The sequence below is a fragment of the Triticum dicoccoides genome, chromosome 7A, assembly GCF_002162155.2.
Source record: "Triticum dicoccoides isolate Atlit2015 ecotype Zavitan chromosome 7A, WEW_v2.0, whole genome shotgun sequence".
Classification (NCBI taxonomy): Eukaryota; Viridiplantae; Streptophyta; class Magnoliopsida; order Poales; family Poaceae; genus Triticum; species Triticum dicoccoides.
This window is the reverse complement of record NC_041392.1, coordinates 292594142-292600141: the sequence shown is the minus strand read 5'-3', so window position 1 is coordinate 292600141 and position 6000 is coordinate 292594142.

Sequence of the window (6000 nt, the reverse complement as noted above, 5' to 3'; positions counted from 1 at the left end):
TCTTCTGCCTGGACTGAGCTACCTTCAGTCTATATCGAATTAGCTTAACCTTTTCTTTGGACTCCTTAATCAAATCTGGTCCAAACAACTGACAGTCTCCAACTTCATCCCACATCAATGGTGTTCTCCACCTCCTTCCATACAAGGCTTCGAAAGGTGCCATCTTCAAACTGGCCTGGTAGCTGTTGTTGTATGAGAACTCCGCGTAGGGAAAGTTGTCATCCCAACTAGATCCATAATCTAGCGCACAAGCTCTCAGCATGTTTTCTAGAATCTGATTGACTCTCTTGGTCTGTCCATCCGTCTACAGATGAAAAGCTGTACTGAACTCTAGCCTGGTACCCAAAGTCTGGTGTCGTGGTGCCAAAACTTTGATGTAAATTGCGTTCCTCTATCTGATATGATGGTCCTCGGAACTCCATGCAGACATACGATCCTGGTCATATATATCTTGGCCAGCTTTGCACTGGTATAAGTGGTCTTCACGGGGATACAGTGAGCTACTTTGGTCAAGCGATCCACTACTACCCAGATAGAATAATATCTCGATCGGGTCCTGGGTAATCCAGTGATGAAATCCATGCCAAGCTTGTCCCACTTCCATTCGGGTATCGGCATAGGTTGCAGTAATCCTGCTAGCTTATGATGTTCTGACTTCACTCTCTGACATACATCACATACGGCTACATACTCAGCAATATCCTTCTTCATTCCAATCACCAGAAACGCTCCTTCAAATCCAAATACATCTTGGTGTTTCCGGGGTGTATCGAGTATGGTGAGTCATGTGCCTCCTGTAGTATTAATTTAACATCCCAAAATTCTAAATTTTGGAATGTTATAATAAATAGATAGATTTGATTGGTTGCTTGATTGTTGTGTGATTGATTGACTGAAATTCGAAACCTTATTGAAAGTTAAATGAGAGGGAATAAAATGACTTTCCCAAACTTTCACCATCTTGCATTTTGATCTCCGTGAATTCAAATTCTTTTCAAACACAAAACCCTGGAGAGAAGATGACAAGACTTCTTCCATTTATTTAAATGACAAGGGATGTTGAAAATATTTGAATTTCATTTGCGAACATTTCCAATTCTGAAACTTTATGCAACTCAACAATTTTCACGAGAGAAGATAAAATGACTTCTTCAAATTATATGAAATATGAGTTGGGAGTTTCAAAGAAACTCAAATTAAAAATCCTTTTGAAATTATTTTTCAATCTGGGTTATTTGAGTTTTTTTTCAAAATTATTTTTCTCCAAAAATAAAATATATGGAAATTAGGGTAACATGATTCCCTACAACAGAAAATTGGAGAAAAATTAATTTGAAGTCATATTGGTATTTTAAAATGATTTTATTGGATTTTATTTGACCAGTAGCACTCTTTGATTTATCTGAATTTGTGTGGATTTTATTTGGCACTATAAAAATGTCCATGTTGTAGAAAATCTTTTTCTGCAAACTTTGGTATATTATAGGCCTATATAATTTTTTTATTTTGTTATTTTTTTCCATTGTCTGTGTTTTCAAAAAAAAACTTTTCCGCCGAACTGGGCCGGCCCAGCCAACCCGCCAGGCCAAGGCCCAGCCCGACGCCCGCGCCCGTCCCCGAGCTCCGCTCGGAGACCGCCGCCGCCACGACAGCGCCGCCGCCGCCGTGTCCGTCACGGACACCACGCCCCGCCGCCTTTGGCCTTGCCCCTCCTCCTCGCCTCGCGTCTCCCCGACCTCCTATAAAGCTGTCGCCCTCTCACTTTCTCTCCTTGCCTTGCGCCGCCGCCGCAGATCCCGCGACCGATTCGTGCCACCGCCGCCTTGCTTCGTCGTCCGCGTGCTGCTCGCCTGCGCCGCCGCCCGCTGCCATCGCCTGTGCCGCACCCCGCCGCCCGCGCTGCCGCAGCCGCGCCGGAGCACGCCGCCCGAGCCGCTGCTCCACCAATCTAAACCGCCGCCGCCGCCGGTTTATTTGCCCCGACCGGTAAAGACCCGCAAAACCCGATCCGGTTTTCTTCGGTTTTTTCCTTTTAGATCGTTTTTTGTGGTTAGTCTTATACAGAGAATGTTCACTGTCTATCCCTTTGGAGCGAACGAATTCATCCGTTAGCATTCGGTAACAAACATTCGTAATTTAGTCTTTTTCTATTTTAATTCCGGTCAGGGACTTATCTTTGATGATTTTCTTTACAATTTAGTCCTTGTTCTTCAAACGACCACATCTTTTTACTCGTTGATCCAAATCCAACAAAACCAACGCTCACGTCTTTGTTATGATCTCCTTTATCCAGTAATCCATCCCAAACATGTTTTTGAAATTTTAAAATTTGAATTAGATCAGATTTAGATTCAAACTTCGTTTGATCATAACTTGTGTTTCGTAGCTCCGTTTGAGTTGATTCTTTTTTTAAATCGAAGCTCTTGACCTAAACTTTCTGATAAGGCCAAATATACATAATTTTGGTACTATTAGAAATTGTTTTATGTTGCATGAGTTATTTGCTTGGTTTTGGTGTTCTCCGAATCGACTTCTTCGTTCTTCCTGATCTATTGAGTGATTGCTTATGTGTGTTTACTATTGCTTGCTTACGATAGATTGACTGGAGTGTGACGAGTAGAGCTATCAAGAGTTTTGAGTGCGATTCCTCTTCATCAACATTGCAAGCAAGTTCGCACTTCGATCATATTCCTGTAATACCCAGTTTTTATGCATTAGTTCCAATCCTCAAACATTGCATGGTTAGGATCTGAATAAATTCTAGGTTGGGAAGTAGTTGATGAGGTAGGAATCTATTGCCCTGCATTCAAACCTTGGGAGTTACTATTACGTTATGCTTATACTGCTATGCTATGCTCGTAGACGTGGATTGGGTTTGAGAGTATTCATGACAGATGTGAGATTGTTAATTAATGGTTTACTTAAGGTGGCAACTTTAACACACATCTGGGTGGATTGAGGCACCTGGGTATTCCAGCGATTGCCTCTTTAGGCACCTGGTTATTCCAGCGATTGCCTGTTTTTCTTTATGGACCGCCACCTAGGCTCAAAGGGATCATGAGATTATTCATACTAGAAACTTCCATGTGCAGCCACAAGCTACTATGGGCTCTAGCATAGTTGATTAAGTCGTGCGAACTCTTACAATGGTAGACTAGCAGATGTAGGGGAAAGTAGGTGTAACGGTCTACCCGATCGTAAGGTGCTAGCGCTTCTGAAAGACTATGTCTCGGTCATCCGTTTCTCAAACACCATGTAGTGCGAGAATCCCAACGGAGGAGATCGAGTCTTGTGGGGAAAAGTGCGCAAACCTCTGCAGAGTGTATAAACTAATCATGATTAGCCGTGTCCCTGGTTATGGACATTTTGAGTATCTAGTACTTGTATTATCATGTGAATCTCATCATGTTACTTTAAATTAATTTTGTTGGGTTTAATGATGTTACTTAATTGGGTTTGAGAATGCTGTCAACCATTCTCAATGTTTAACAACCACCATGATAGTTAAATAAAATTTATTCCTTTGCAGTAGGGAAAAATTGGCTTTTCGCAAAAACGTTATAACCCTAGAGCCTTTCCACCAGCCAAATATGCATGTAGTGATAGCCTTTATTCATCATTATTCTCTAGTGTGAATTTGCCAGTACATTCAATGTACTGACCCTTTGTGGCTGCAACGTCTCATGTTGCAGGATATCTTACGACGAGTAAGTGATACGTTAGGGTTACGATTTCTACACTCAACTTTGCCGTTGGTGTTGATGGGAATCCACAACCTTGTTACTTCCGCTATTAGGATTGAGGTAATAGTATTTTATGTTACTTTATACATGTGATTTACCTCAGTTATAAATCCTTAGTACTATGTGTGTCAGCATACCGATCCAGGGATGACACTTAAGCACAGAGACTTGACCGTCTGAGGTCAGGTCACTACAAGATGGTATCAGAGCACATGTTGACTGTAGAACGTGACCCTAGAGATTGGCAAGCCCATAGGAAGATTTTTCTCTAAAACTTTACTTTTCAAAAAGATCTTTTACCTCTCTTCTCTTCTGAGCATATTCAAATATCCCCTTTTAGTGAGACCGTACCCTCATTTCCTTTTTTTGACCACACAAAGATTCGACTAATGAGACAACTCCAAGAAGTGCAAGATATCGGACAACTAAGACCATTCAGAATGAAGAGGATTTTACCGTACATTATGATACTAGAAACTACAACAGTTGAAGACTCTGGATACTAGGAGAATTGGAGGCTCTGAAGAATTCCCAGATTTGTATGACCTAGGAAGGCTACCCTTATGGAACTTGGCAGACTTGGAAGTTGTCAATACCCGAGATCAAGGTGTATCGGAGAAAGACTGAAACAAGGAGCATGAGAACTTGAAGTTTTGTCAAAGAAAACCCTAAAGCAGGATATATCAACTATGGAAGATAGCTCATGGCAATGACAAGGGCAGAAACACGGTTATTCGTGATGTCATCGCCGTTGATGCTATTGTCACTGTGCTGAGTTAAGGATGCATTTCTTCAGAATGGATTTGATGGAAGAAGGTTGATGGAGAACCTATCAGTAAGATGAAGTTTTAACCTTAGCCGGTGTATCACCAGGATCTGGAGTAGTACATCAAGAAGTTTAAGGTGGAGCTCCAGGAAGCCGTATTAGACAAGGAAGCATTTCGTGAAGAATTCAGGACCAGAAGCTGAAGTAGCCAAATTGGAGGAAACAAAACCTCGAGATACCGGAGACAGTAGGACCATGGCTTATGCCAAGGGTGTTGAAAGCACAAAGTTTGGAACGCAACTCCAGAAATATTAAGGGACGTCACGGTAGACTTTGCGACAACGAAGATGAATCTGGCAGAAGGATTCGGGGAAAACAAGCATGATCGAAAGAAGCCATTGAAGACAGGGACAAGACTTGAAGAGTTTGGCGACGTTGACCTTAGAAGACCAAACCCCTGTTATATACCTACTTTAGATACGACGATTGTGAGCTGTCATTTGTTTGATGTTTTTCGACGGCCACAATAAAATCCATCTTTTCAAAACTGTTGTTTGCATTGTGTGTATCCCTCTTTATCTCTCTTATCTCACCCCAAACCCTTGGACCCAATAGAGGATGAATGGAGATGAGCTTGTACTTTCTGGACCGATGAGTCAGTTGGAGACAGACCGATGGATTCAGAACATGGAGGATCACATGGATAATAACTCTATAGTTGGACATGATATGACCCAACATGCTCTTCAGTGTTTTGAAAGAGGTGCTGCTACTTGGTGGAGGATGTACCAAACCATCAATGAATGGCAAGGAGTAACCACTTGGAAATAATTTAAGTTGACTCTACCAAAGTCTCAGCTTGTGTCCCAGAAGTTGAAGCCTTATGGAAAGGATATGAAGAAACCTTGTGCATGCAAGATTTGTGGAGACATAGGACACACCCATAAAGAACACAAGGATGAATGCCCTAATTGTGAAGAAAGTCACCCAGTTGAAGAATGCCCCACTAGGAAGATTACTTGTTTCTTGTGTGAAGGGACTACCCACTATCCTGCTCAGTGTCACATTTACCCCATGGTACGAAGAACCGTACAGCAGAAGAAAGAAGTAAAGAAAGGAGCCCTTATGGAAATTTTAGAAGAACCCGTGATGAAGGAAGATGTTGGGGACACACCCAAAGAAGAACCAATTAAACCCTGCACCAAGTCATGCTATTCATGTGGAGAAGAAGGACACATCTCCCAAAATTGTTTGAATGGGGATCTAGTAGTATTCCCGACAGAGGAAGTAGAATATGACCCACAAGAAATAGAAGCCCTGATTGGAATGGAAAAGTCCAGGAAGAGAAACCGTTTGGAGCCCAGGAGGAACCTGAGTCATATCACCTGTTACAGGTGCAAGGAGTAAGGGCACTACCTCAACAGTTTCCCAAAAAGGAAACCCCGAGACTTTTCAGAACTAATATGTTTTAGTTGTAATGGAGCAGGGCAC